Source organism: Salmo salar, chromosome 09, assembly GCF_965601325.2.
Source record: "Salmo salar chromosome 09, fSalSal1, whole genome shotgun sequence".
Classification (NCBI taxonomy): Eukaryota; Metazoa; Chordata; class Actinopteri; order Salmoniformes; family Salmonidae; genus Salmo; species Salmo salar.
The window spans coordinates 138,380,688-138,395,790 of NC_138299.1; positions in this window are offsets into that span (position 1 = coordinate 138,380,688).

Here is a 15,103-nt window from a genome sequence, read left to right on the forward strand (position 1 = left end):
TGTATGGCAATCTGTTTTCTTTGGAACAACCCATTTTGCTCTCACATTTAAGTATAACCTGTAGGATGGATCAGGGAAGTGTTGAATTCACAAAGAGACCTTTGATATGTTACGGCAGGACTGAGGGTGGAACACATTGGTAACCACAGTTGGTCATTCATTAGAAACTTTGCATGATGCATCCCCTGGTAAAAACATTGATGGAAATATTAAAACAGGCTGCTTACAAAAAAACTCAACCTCAGCTTTGCATATTGGAGACCGTACCAGCATCCCGGAGTCGCCTCTCCACTGTTGACATTGAGACTGGTGTTTTGCGGGTACTATTTAATGAAGCTGCCAGTTGAGGACTTGTGAGGCATCTGTTTCCCAAACTAGACACTCTAATGTACTTGTCCTCTTGCTCAGTTGTGCACCAAGGCCTCCCACTCCTCTTCCTATTCTGGTTAGGGCCAGTTTGCGTTGTTCTGTGAAGGGAGTAGTACACAGCGTTGTACGAGAACTTCAGTTTCTTGGCAATTTCTCGCATGGAATAGCCTTCATTTCTCAGAACAAGAATAGACTGACGGGTTTCAGAAGAAAGTTCTTTGTTTCTGGCCATTTTGAACCTGTAATCGAACCCACAAATGCTGATGCTCCAGATACTCAACTAGTCTAAGGCCAGTTTTATTGCTTCTTTAATCAGAACAACAGTTTTCTGTGCTAACATAATTGCAAAAGGGTTTTCTAATGATCAATTAGCCTTTTAAAATGATAAACTTGGATGACACAACATGCCATTGGAACACAGGAGTGATAGTTGCTGATAATAGGCCTCTGCATGCCTATGTAGATGTAAAGAATGTGCCGTTTCCAGCTACAATAGTCATTTACAAGATTAACAATTACTACACTGTATTTCTGTTCAATTTGATGTTATTTTAATGGACAACATTTTTTGCTTTTCTTTCAAAAACAAGGACATTTCTAAGTGACCGCAAACTTTTAAACGGTAGTGTACATATACTGTAAAAGTGTTTTGTGGTGTAACTGTATCAATTTTAATGTTCCAATTATTCCAGCTCCAAACTATTTCAATGACTGATTACTAATTAAACAAGGATATTTGTGGAGCAATCATGCTAACTGGTAGAGAGAAGTTATTGTTTTGTTCCACACAGCAAATCCTTTAACAGATCACACCTTGAAAAGGCTCCTGAACACAATAGCCCTGATGCTGTTACTATAGGAGAGTGGGAAAAGTGATAATTATACTGATTCAAAAAGAGTCACAATATGATAATGATCAGGTATTTTTTTATTTAACCTTTATTTAACTCTTTTTGATACTGTCGCAAAGCTAACTAAAAAGCAGCATTCGCAAATGGAGGATGGCTTTCACTTCAGCAGTAATACATTTATGAACTTTTTTGAGGAAAAGATCATGATCATTAGAAAGCAAATTACGGACTCCTCTTTAAATCTGCGTATTCCTCCAAAGCTCCATTGTCCTGAGTCTGCACAACTCTGCCAGGACCAAGGATCAAGGGAGATACTAAAGTGTTTTAGTACTATATCTCTTGACACAATGATGAAAATAATCATGGCCTCTAAACCCTCAAGCTGCATACTGGACCCTATTCCAACTAAACTACTGAAAGAGCTGCTTCCTGTGCTTGGCCCTCCTATGTTGAACATAATAAACGGCTCTCTATCCACCGGATGTGTACCAAGCTCACTAAAAGTGGCAGTAATAAAGCCTCTTTTGAAAAAGCCGAATCTTGACCCAGAAATTATAAAAAACTATCGGCCTATATCGAAACTTCCATTCCTCTCAACAATTTTTGAAAAAGCTGTTGCGCAGCAACTCACTGCCTTCCTGAAGACAAACAATGTATACGAAACGCTTCAGTCTGGTTTTAGACCCCATCATAGCACTGAGACTGCACTTGTGAAGGTGGTAAATGACCTTTTAATGACGTCAGACCGAGGCTCTGCATCTGTCCTCGTGCTCCTAGATCTTAGTGCTGCTTTTGATACCATCGATCACCACATTCTTTTGGAGAGATTGGAAACCCAAATTGGTCTACATGGACAAGTTCTGGCCTGGTTTAGATCTTATCTGTCGGAAAGATATCAGTTTGTCTCTGTGAATGGTTTGTCCTCTGACAAATCAATTGTAAATTTCGGTGTTCCTCAAGGTTCCGTTTTAGGACCACTATTGTTTTCACTATATATTTTACCTCTTGGGGATGTCATTCGAAAACATAATGTTAAATTTCACTGCTATGCGGACGACACACAGCTGTACATTTCAATGAAACATGGTGAAGCCCCAAAATTGCCCTCGCTAGAAGCCTGTGTTTCAGACATAAAGAAGTGGATGGCTGCAAACTTTCTACGTTTAAACTCGGACAAAACAGAGATGCTTGTTCTAGGTCCCAAGAAACAAAGAGATCTTCTGGATGGTTGTACAGTCGTCTCAAATAAAACTGTGAAGGACCTCGGCATTACTCTGGACCCTGATCTCTCTTTTGAAGAACATATCAAGACTGTTTCAAGGACAGCTTTTTTCCATCTACGTAACATTGCAAAAATCAGAAACTTTCTGTCCAAAAATGATGCAGAAAAATTAATACATGCTTTTGTTACTTCTAGGCTGGACTACTGCAATGTTCTACTTTCCGGCTACTCGGATAAAGCACTAAACAAACTTCAGTTAGTGCTAAATACGGCTGCTAGAATCCTGACTAGAACCAAAAAAATTGATCATATTACTCCAGTGCTAGCCTCCCTACCCTACACCTTTATCTGGTTCCCATTTTTCTTGTAGTCATTGCGCTAACGCTAACAGCATTGGCTCGCGAAACTGCATCTAACTTCCTTCATACAGGACATAGTGACATAAAAATGGTAGGCTATCCAAGAGTTCATCTGACTCTGTGGAAGTAGATAAAGGGCTTCAATGCCAAAATCCCATAATGGATCTTCCACTGCAGAACCACATAAAAGCATGGTTTAGAAATGATGTGACTATAGTATCTTCATAGTAAAATTCACACTGCACAGTACATCCAGTGTTTTGTGGTTTGTGATGACACTAGATTAAGCTCACATAACAGCAGAATAATTTGCATGTTTGTTTTAATGGAAATGTAAACACTGGCACACAAAACATACAGTCAAAGAAAGAGGAACAGTTTTACTGAATTGACATGAATCTCCTAATTGAGTCCAAGTTTCTATGCAGATTATTCCCCTGCTTTGTATTTGTTTGTATTGATTTGAGTCATTTTCTATATATTTTAGCATATGTTACATTTTATATTTCATGATTCATGATTCATGACACGCATGTCATCAATTTTACTGCAGAGTAGAAGAAGAAGTTTAATGTGACCATGGTATCGAGAAACTGCGATGGATGATGAGGAGGAGACCTGGCTGATGACTGTGGCACGTTTTTGGAGCTTGGAAAGGCCAGAGATAGCTAGACTAGTAAATTGTGCTAAGGAACAGAAGGTGGGTACTGGAGAAGCAGTACAGCGGATGAAGACGCGGCATGAGCATGGTGAACAGGTAGACGTGGTTATGGACAGTGAGGAAGAAAGAGAAGAGCCGAGTGCAGTGGGCAGATGTGTTTTGAGGATGTGTATTCTGCTGTCTCTGAAGGTTTAGAAATTAAACCTGAATTACTTGTGGTGGGTGGCAGGTGTGGTGAAGAGCATCGCCCCGATGGTCATGCAAAGGATTATTCAGGCCCATTGGAAGTCATATTAGAATATGTCAGTTATCCAGTGAGAGATTTCATGCCGAACCCACTAAGGTGTTTCTGATGCCAAGCTTATGGTCATGTTGCAGCAGTGTGTTGGAGGGAGATTCCGAGATGTGAGAAGTGTGCAGGAGGGCATGGGACAAAGGAATGTGTAGTATCGGTGGAAAAAACAGTGTGCGTCAATTTTGCTGGGGATCAGAAGTGCGAGAGAGATAGGTTGAGGTTGTCAGTGTCAGAGTAGAACAGAATGTGTCATATGCTGAGGCAGTGAAGAGAGTAGAGGATGATGTGGGTGGCCAAGGGTGAGTAGTAGGCCTAGGCCAATACAGAGTGATACGAATTTGGGCTTCAGTAAGGTTGGCTTCTTAGAAGCACACAAGATCTCCCTCTTGTAGGATGCGATGATCTTCAGTCCACTTTCGTCAGCTCAGCAAGGTACTCACAGCTCCAGTGAAACCAGAACTTGCTGGTGAGACTCTGCACTTGTCTTCACTGGCTCTTGAAGAGATCTGTCAGTATAAATCTCCAGGAGGAGTGGGTGAACCAACCTTTTGGGTAAGTAGCATAGCAGGAGTCAGGATGAATGGGGAGTCTGGATCGGTGAAGACAGGAACGAGAGGTCTGGCGTTGATTACAGCTGTGACCTCAGCCATAGGGGTGCACAGGACTTTGTGTGAGAAGTGAAACTACTTGTTTTGTAGCAGCATGGAGTTGAGGATTCTGCGTGCCACCCCAATCATGTGCTCCCAGGCACCTCCAATGTGTGAAGAGTGAGGAGGGTTGACTTCCCATGTACAGCCTTGTTCACTGAGGTAGTTCTGGACACCAGGCCTCTGATGTTTCTCCTTTCCGAGTTCCAACTCCTTACAGTCCCCTATGAAGTTTGTTCCACAATCTGATCTTTGCTTTTTTGCTGGTCTACAGATGGCGAAGAAACTCCTGAGGGCATTGATGTATCTGGAGGTGTCCATGGACTCGATGACTTCGATGTGCACTGCCCTAGTGCTCATGCTGGTGAACAACATCACCCAGCTTTGCGTTGAGCTTGACCTCTTCTGGTACGGCGAACAGTGACTGTCCAAGGGCCGAAGACATCCAACCCCAAGTATATGAAGGGAGGGGATGTCTTGAGGCTTTCGGGAGGCAGGTCTGCCATTTTCTGTTGTTCATTTTCCCACAGAGCTTCCACTATGTGACACACTTGTGTAGTGCAGAGCTGATGAGCCTCTTACCCCCAACGATCTATAGGCCTGCTGCTCTGACTGCTGCTCCTGTGAAGTGGCGGCCCTGATGTTTCACCTGTTTATGGTAGTGCCGTACTAGCAGTGTAGATATGTGGTTGTGTCTTGATAGGATGAAGGGACTTTTTCTCACTACTGTCCAGCTGTGCATGTTTCAGACGGCCTCCTATTCTGATGAGACCTTCGTCCAGGATGGGATTCAGCTTTGTGAGTCAACTGCTCTTAAGAAGGTCTCTTTTCTCTTCAAATGCAGTGAACTCCTCAGAGTAGATTTCTTTTTAAACTGACCTGATGATGACTTTCTTGGCTTGAGACAGCTCTTCTGGAGTCCGGGTTTGTTGCGCTGATGCCAGCCTATGCATTTGGTTGGTTGGCCCGTCGAGTCTGACTTGTGTGAGCGAGCAATGTAGATGAGGAATGAAACGGCTCTCAGTAGTGAATTCCATGTGGAGAAGCGCTCAAAGCGTTCTGATGTAAGTTTTCTGTATCTGGTCCAAGCCTGGACTGACCAGCTCGAACAGATCTTGTGTCTTTGGCTGAGCATGATCAGGTTTGTACAGGAACACTGGTCATGTGAACCATGACGTACTGGTGAGATGGGAAGTGGGAACAGACCTTGAGGTATGGTCAATGGGATTGTGTTCTGTAGGTACGTAGTGCCACTGCTCCGGCCATGTTGATGGTCAGATGTGTTGGACTCTGTTGTGCACATACAGATAGCGTTTAGTCTCATTGTATATGTACTTGAGGAATACTTTGCTGTTACAGTATAAGTTGATGGTGTCTGGTTTGAGGTCTATTTCATCTAGGATGAGCTCTGCCATTTCTACTGCCAACACTGCTCCACATAGTTTGAGCCAGGGTATAGTAGGATCAGACGGAGGGATTAGCCTGGCTTTCTCTAGAATGAAGCCCACATCTTGGAAGTATCTAAAAACACACATACATAGCTCTGTGTGTTTTGTATTTGAGAGGGAGTTTGTAGTGTAGGTGCGTGGGATATGAAGCTGCTTCAGATCCTGTAGTGAGTCCCTCCATGCTTCCCATTCTTTCAGCTTTTCTTCAGAGAGTGGTGAATCCCAATCGCAAGTGTCTGAGGAGAGTTCCCTGTATGGTTACCGGAGCTACCAGGCTGAGAGGGTCGAAGAGGCTATTTACTGTTGACAGGACTCAACGACGAGTGAATGGTATGTCATTGACTGATGCTCTGAAGGTAAAGGGGTCCTTGGTTATTTTACAGCATAATTCAAGACTGTGTTGCATGGGCGTGGTTTCTCCTCCGAGGCCTAGGTCTTTAATGCCTTCGGCATAATCTTCTGGGGGGGAATGCTTCCATCATGGTTGCACTGTTCACTGCGAACTTGCGCAGTCGTATGTTTAACACTGCTAGCGATGTTTGTGTTCTCCGTAGCAAGTCGATGGCCTCTGTATCTGTGGGCAGAGACTTGAGCCCATCATCAACATAGAAGTCTCTCCACAAACTGTTGAGTGCCTGCCCCATGGTCCTGTTCACCTTCTTGTGCAGCTCGCCTGAGCCTGTATATGGCGATGGCAGTAGATGTGCTTTTGCCGAAGACATTAAATCTTCATCCTGTACTCAATTATGTATTTTGTGACGTTGTTTTCTCAGTACCAGAGGAATCTCAGGTAGTTTCTGTTATCTTCTCTCACAATGAAATAATTTAACATCTGCTGGATGTGTGCTGTTATTGCTACAGGTTCTTTCCTGAAGCGGTTGAGAACTCCCGGGAGGCTGTTGTTTAGGTCTGGGCCTGTGAGCAGCACGTTGTTGAGGGAGAGACTGTACTGCTGTGTACTGGAGTCAAAAACCACCCTGATCTGGCTTGGCTTTTGTGGATGGTAGACCCCAAAGTTTGGCAGGAACCAACACTCGTCTCCATCATTCAGTCAGATAGCCAAGATAGCTAAGTGATCATTTTCCGGTTTGGTGTAAGTTCAATATGGATGTGTGTATGCAGAATAGAGGCAATAACATGAGGTGGTGCTTTGAGAAAGCTAACTGGAAGATGGGCTGGACAAAAGTTATCAATGGAAGGGTCTGTGGATGAGTGCGCTGAGGCAGTAACGTCTGTAATTATAACAGCTGCAGATGTGATCGTTCCAGTGGGTTTGGGGGGAAGAAGACGGCGGGTGGTGCCCTGGTGGACAGATGAGTGCTCAAAGGTGGTGGAGGAAAGGGATATAGCTCCACGGGTACTTAAGAATGGATTGACAGAAACGGAGTATCAAAGAAAGAGAGCAATGGCGAGAAGAACGATTAACAAAACGAAAAAGGAGAAATAAATGAAAAAGGTTGAAATAGACCCTGATTTTCAATCACAGCTTTCATGCGTCTTAGCATGCTCTCCACCAGTCTTTCACATTGATGTTGGGTGACTTTATGCCACTCCTGGTGCAAAAATTCAAGCAGCTCGGCTTTGTTTCACGGCTTGTGACCATCCATCTTCCTCTTGATCACATTCCAGAGGTTTTCAATCGGGTTCAGGTCTGGAGATTGGGCTGGCTGAAGCACCCCCAGATCATCATCGATCCTCCACCAAATTTCACAGTGGATGCGAGACATGGAGAGGCCTACAAGCCACAGTGTCTCGCACCCACTGTGAAATTTGGTGGAGGATCGGTGAAGATCTGGGGATGCTTTAGCAAGGCTGGAATCGGGCAGATTTGTCTTTGTGAAAGACGCATGAATCAAGCCACGTACAAGGTTATCCTGGAAGAAAACTTGCTTCCTTCTGCTCTGACAATGTTCCCCAACTCTGAGGATTGTTTTTTCCAGCAGGACAATGCTCCATGCCACACAGCCAGGTCAATCAAGGTGGGGCTGGAGGACCACCAGATCAGTGGTCTCTTAGCTCTGGATTTTTTTTATGTAGGCATGATCATGCAGCATCCAGCCAAAGAGTTGTTAAACTTTGATGGAGGTATGTATTGTGATCCATGCTGCACTCAGTGTTTTCACTTTTAAAATGATATCTAATGCATGTTAGGCTGAAAACCATATTGTTTTATAATCGTTATCGATGTTGACACATTATATGATAGTGTTACAGAGTTGTGTCATGTATTTATCATTTTATGGACATTTATCAAATTTGCACGTTACGTTATTCTAAAGGCTAGCTAACATTCGCCTTGTACTTTCTTTGCTAATGAGGCTAGTCACCTCGAAGTGTAAATGTATTTTTATTTTATGTTTCATGTCACTCAGATTGCATGGTGGGTTTGCAGTTGTGCTGAAGTTTACACAGTGTTGTGTATGTCACATCTGCGCCCACTACGCCCTCTGATGTTCATCCAGTGTCTTCCTAACCTTCAGTTCTCCCCCTGTATACGCTCTCTTTCTCCCTTGGTGTGATTGTGTGGTTGGAGACAGGTGTGCTGGAGTCAGAGCAGATCCCTACCAGCTGCAAATCATCCCATAAATCAAGACCTCTACATATACTCATCCCTGCCACCGCCAGATTGTAATCGCTGCTCAGTCAGTATCACTCTAGCCTCGGTTTCCTGCCTTACACCATCTCTGTCTCCTGTTCCACATCTCACCACCAACCACCTTGCTCTGGATATCACTCACCACCATGACCTTGGATTCTCCTCGGGACCTGTTCCCCTGTTCTACTCAGCCAACTCCAACGTCACTCTACACTCCTGGTTTTTGCTACTCATCTGAGCTACCCCGGTTCTGCACTCCCCATTTCTTTGTGATCAATAAACCTTTTTGTGCATTCATCCCGGCTTCCTCTTCTGAGTCCGCTCTTGGGTTCCCCCCCCCCCCCCCCCTTCGCTCATCGTAACAGTGTATGTATTCACAGGTATGTGCTCCCAAATGATTTGGAATGATATGTTACTGTACACGTGTAGCCCATGTGCTGTGGTGATTTGTTATGGCCATCAGACGGAGTCATTATAAGTTGAGCGCTCCTCTGTAGTCATGCTATAAAATGTATATTTATACATTTAACTTTTATGAAATTATCACAGATCTGCCAGCCAAAGAGTTGTTAAACTTTGATGGCGATTGCATGGTGGGTTTGCAGTTGTGCTGAAGTTTAGTGTATGTATTCACAGAATAAATCGTGAAAGAGAACAGCATTGTACTTCGTCGATGAGCCATATAAGAGCCATTACACACTATAGTACACAAGTCAATCGGGGAGCTCTGCTTGGGGCAGTCCCAGCAGTTGTCTTATATACGACTATACACGGACAAGTTATATTTTCATAATTAATTAATCAATACCATTTTATTTCATTCATGTGACCGACCAATACTGGTTCATAACATGTACCTCAAAAGGCTACTTCTCTCTAAGCTGAGACCTTGAAACTGAGCTCTTTCGTTCTCAGAACAAGGTCTGGGCGTACTACCAAATTGCAGCTACTGATCGTGAGGATTTGTTCAGTCAGCCACTTGCATGAACAGAGAAATTGGTTATTAGAACAGGTTGGTGCTTGCTCAGTGTTCCACATAATGTAAACAGGTTAAGGGTTTAGATGACCTTACTCTCAACTTGTTAAAAGAAAACGACCTTCAATCATTACTCATCCGTATCTACAGGTGGAAATGGGAGTTCATCCAGAGTTGGCAGCTCATTAGTTTCACCATCCTCTGGAGGAGCAGAGAACATGATAGCTGCTGAAATTTTATCAGCCAGAGAGGCACTGAACTTATTTTTCTAGCATTAACTTCTCATAATTTGTGTTAATGACAGATTGGTATTTCAATGCATTATTAGTCTAAATTACTATACATTTTGCAGTGTGCAGACCTCCACAATCAACCTGTTACCGCAAATAAAAATGTTTGGATAAACCTAAATCAATTACGTACATGTTTGACACCAAATTGGCTTATACTCCCCTATCATCTTGGCAATCTCACTGCAGAGTTACAGGTCAGGGAGTCAGAGGGATAACTCTTAGGGAGAAATCCTGACCATCCAGCAGACCCAATATGGTGAGATTTGTTATTGAAGCAAGACAAAAACAAAGAAAATAAAAAAACAACAGCAATACACATATTACTCGAGGTGGGGAAAACTCAAATTCATTTGGAGTAACTGCCATCCATTACCAACATCTCTTATTTCCTTTGTCAGACAGGCATGTGAATAAAACACATTTACATATTTACCAAAGGGCCCCAGGGGACTGGAAATTCCCCCTTTGGACACATGATTCACATCGTGATCCGTGCGTCCAAAAAAACCGTCAACACTGCCTGTTAAATCAAAATGTCAAATTAGAATAGAAAATCAAATTATCTCTTCATAACTCCATAAGTAAATAATTGTATCCCATAAGGTAATGGTAAAAATAGACTAGCAACAGCTCTCTCTCTGTCCTTCTCGTGGTCCGAATCACACAGGATTATTGCTAAATTATAAACTTTTTCGTAATTATTTGTTTTTTTAAAAACAATGTCTCTTGTCTTTCTAGTGAGGGTAATGAGGTCAGTCTGGCCTATTAAGTGAGTGTTTGTTTTCCTGTACCTCAGACATTATTTAAAGATATTTCAAACATTTTGTGTATCAGGTTTACATTGGGTTTTTCAGTACATTTCTTCTAATCAAGAGAATTTACTAGTGTGCAACAAACTCTGGCAATAGAAAATTTAATTTGTGTACAGCATCTTTCTAACCTGTGAAAAACCCACTAAAACCAAATGAAAGACCCCACACTTCTACATCAGAGTATTAACCACTAACAAATATTCATTAACAGGTGGGTTGTGTATGGGTGCTGGCGTGTGTGTAAGAATCTGTATTTATTTTCTTAGTCAACCTTGTGTTTTGTTGTTCTTGAACGTAGCCATTTTTGTTAATTGATTTCACCTGTGTTAGTTACTCACCTGTTCTCATTAGCTCCTTATTTAGTTCAGTTCGTTCTGTTTGTGCCTTTGTGAGGTATTGTTTGTTTTGACTCTACTAAGCCTTTTCCTAGCTCGTTTGTGAGAACCAGTTATAGCTTTCAGTCCTAGTTTTGTTTCACCTGCCTGTTTGCCTACCTGCGTATGACCATTGCCTGCCTGTAACCACGATTCCTGCCTTCTGCGAATGCAAAATAAACACCTGCCGAGCTCTGCGCGTGAATCTACACCTTTTTCTCCCTGAGTATTCAAAATACCTCACCTAAAAACGGAATCGATTCAGCTGAGCTACAGCGGCGCCTAACCCAGCAAGAGGAGCCTATGGAGGAAATCTGCCATCTTCTCCGGCGGCCTATCCCTACTCCTCTGATGCCAGGTATTGTAACCCATAGCCCTCCTTCATTCATATCCATGCCTGGAAAATATGATGGTTCACCTGGGAAATGTAATGGATTTCTGATGCACTGCAGCAAATGCATTGTGCACAACCCCACTAACTTCACCACCGACAAGAGCAGGGTGGATTTTGTTGTCTCTACTCACAAGCAAAGCCCTGGATTGGGCCAATGCCATATGGACTGCCAACAGCACAAAACTCGGATCCGAGACCCATTTCCACACCCGCTTCAAAGAGGTATTCGATCACTCTCCTTCCGGTCGTCCTATAAGAGACCTCATAGAACTTCAACAAGGACGCAATTCAGCTGCCGAGTATGCCCTCGAGTTCCTCACAATTGCTGCAGGGGGTGGATGGAGTGAGGCTGCTTTACTTACCGTCTACCGAAGAGGGCTCAACAGGGAACTTCAGGCGGAGCTGGCCTGTAGAGGTGACCTTCAGGATTTAAATCGATACATTCATATGTCCATTGAAGAGGGTTAAACCAAGGCCTCATACCTTTTAAAGGGTTAATAAATTATGTTATGATAAACTGTCAGGTCTCCTCTTCAGGTGTTAAAACCTGTTTTTGAGTGTTGTGACCTTCAGACACACTCAGGTGTCTGCGTTCAGACTCCTCCTGTCTGGATCCCACCGTGGTGATCTGGTTTTCTGAGAACACAAGGCTACCGCAGGCCTGATGAAAACAGCCACCTGTCAGAAGATGCTTACACTCGTTCACCTTGTTATGACCCTATACTTGTGATGAAAGGTCAAGTTTCGGTCAAACCCACTTCTGAGCTTTTAATTGCTGATAAGATGGTTGCTGCTGTCAGGGGGAGGTTATATTTATTCAAATGTTTTTGCCAGGGACACTCACGCAAAGAGGCCTGGGAGAGGTTATATGTTACAGGATGTCTTAGACATTTTGCAGAACCTGGGGAGAGCTATTATGTTCTGTACCAACTAATGCCTACAATTGTATTACTGGAGTATTTTAATACTTAGCCTGTTGGGGATAGGGGGCAGTATTTGCACGGCCGGATAAAAAACGTACCCAATTTAATCTGGTTATTACTACTGCCCAGAAACTAGAATGTGCATATAATTATTGGCTTTGGATAGAAAACACCCTACAGTTTCTAAAACTGTTTGAATGATGTCTGTGAGTATAACAGAACTCATATGGCAGGCAAAAACCTGAGAAGATTCCTTACAGGAAGTGCCCTCTCTGACCATTTCTTGGGCTTCTACACTCTCTTTATTGAAAACTGAGGATCTCTGCTGTAACGTGACACTTCCTACGGCTCCCATAGGCTCTCAGAAGGCGGCAAAACGCTGAATGATGCCTTTGGAGCCCCTGGCTGAAAAACAGTAGCGCATTTGGATAGTGGTCGATCTGAGAACAATGAGACTGAGGCGTGTGCACGAGTCGACACCATGTTTTTATTTTCTCGTCTTTGAACGAAAACAGGGTTTCCCGGTCGGAATATTATCGCTTTTTTTACGAGAAAAATCTCATAAAAATTTATTTTAAACAGCGGTTGACATGCTTCGAAGTACGGTAATGGAATACTTAGAATTTTTTTGTCACGAAACGCGTCGGGCGCGTCACCCTTCGTCACCCTTCGGATAGTGTCTTGAACGCACGAACAAAACAGAGGATATTTGAGCATAACTATGGATTATTTTGAACCAAACCAACATTTGTTATTGAAGTAGAAGTCCTGGGAGTGCATTCTGACGAAGAACAGCAAAGGTAATCACATTTTTCTAATAGTAAATCGGACACCAAACTTGGTGGATGTCAAAATAGCTAGCCCGTGATGGCTGGGCTATCTACTCAGAATATTGCAAAATGTGCTTTTGCCGAAAAGCTATTTTAAAATCGGACATAGCGATTGCATAAATGAGTTCTGTATCTATAATTCGTCCCACATACCCTAGAGAGGTTAGTCTCATTGCCGATGGCTGAAGAACTCTGCCTCCCAGGAACCCGAAACCTTCTTTCCTTGATTCTGTCATCCTGTCCGAGTCTTCCAGAGCCCATGCAGTTGGGCCATGCTCCTCTCCCGTGTATCGACTGTCAAAGGCAGATCCAAGAAGGGCTCTGCCTATACTGTGGAGGGAAAGATCATCTACTCAGCCATTGCCCTGTTCGCCCCCCACGGAGAGATGAGAAGGGTCCCTCCGCTGCCATGCAGATAGGCGTGTCCTTATTTCTAAATATCTCCCAGAAGCAATTCTCCATCCCAGTGTTGATAACCGTGAAGGGGGTTACTAAGTACGTAGAGGGCTTGATAGATTTGGGAGCAGCAGGTAATTTTATTGATCACCAGCTAGTACAAGAGCTTGACATTGATCTAACACCTGTCACCCCTCCCGGATTAACACCCTGGACGGGCAGCCATTGGGCACGGGCTTCATTATGCACCTGACAGAGCGTCACCCTCCAGATTGGAGTCTTCCACACCGAAACCATTCAACTCATGGAACTCTTATCTCCCAAACAGCCACTCATCCTCGGACACCCCTGGCTTTGTCGTCACGACCCTGCCGTCTCGTGGCGACGAGGTGAACTACTGTCCTGGTCTTCTACCTGCTTCACCAGTTGTCAGCCTACCCTGCAGAGCCACCACCATTGAGGACTCTGCCTCTGCAGTGCCACCCACCATACCATTTGAATACACCCAGCAAAGCAATGTCCTCATCAAAATCAAGGCCTCCACTCTGCCACCACATTGCCCAGGGGACTGTGATATTGACTTACTCCCTGGAGTGTCCCCACCGAAGGGCCATGTTTACCTCCCCATCTATCCTGGAAAATGAGGCAATGGAGAACTACATTGATGAAACACTCAAACGGGTTTGTTCGTCCTTCTTCCCCGGCTGCGTCCAGCTTCTTTGTTTGGAAAAAAGGACGGTCGTCTCCGTCCATGTATTGATTACCGTTCCCTGAATGACATCACGGTCAAGAATCGTTTCCCTCTTCCTCTGATCCCAGCGACCCTTGAACAAGTGGGCCGCGCCAACATCTATACAAAACTCAACCTGCGAAATGCGTATAACCTTGTCCGTATACGTGAAGGCGACGAATGGAAGATGGCCTTTAACACCGCACGCTGGCACTACAAATACCTGGTCATGCCCTACGGCCTTACTAACATCCCCGCTGTCTTCCAATCCTTTATGAATGAGGTTTTCCAGGATATAATCAACCACTTTCTCAACGTCTACATTGATGACATACTGATTTACTCCCACTCCCTGAAGGAACACATACAGTGTCATGACGTTGGCCTCTTTGGGTACAGGAAGGACAGTTGACCCCCTCCCCTTCGTACCATCACCCAACCTACCTTCCCCCCCCAACCCAGGGTTGTAAAAAAACCCTCTGAGGAGAATCTCCTACCCCATGTTTCATAGAGAGACAAAGGAAATTCTTCCAACTCATAGAATTGAAGAATCCAGCTACGAACTGATCCGCTCGGTACCATTTTGTGATACTCAGAAGAGACAATATAGCCATATTACCATAAAACTGTTTATATAATAGACTCAGTTTAAGACTTGCCTCATATGGGTGTATGGAATGTATTGATAAGGATAAAGCTTTTGTAAGACATTGAGATGCTATGTACTGATGTAATGTGATAGAATTGTATTTCTGTAACCAAATCTAACTCAGTCATAGGCACGCCCCAGGGACATATACAGGACCAGGCGTCATTTGACCAGCCTGTTCGATGGGCACTATAAAATACTCCCTGATTTACATTTCTCCAGACCAGGCCTACACTCTATGGCCAGAGGTTTGACCATCCAATTCCTCTACTGAAAGT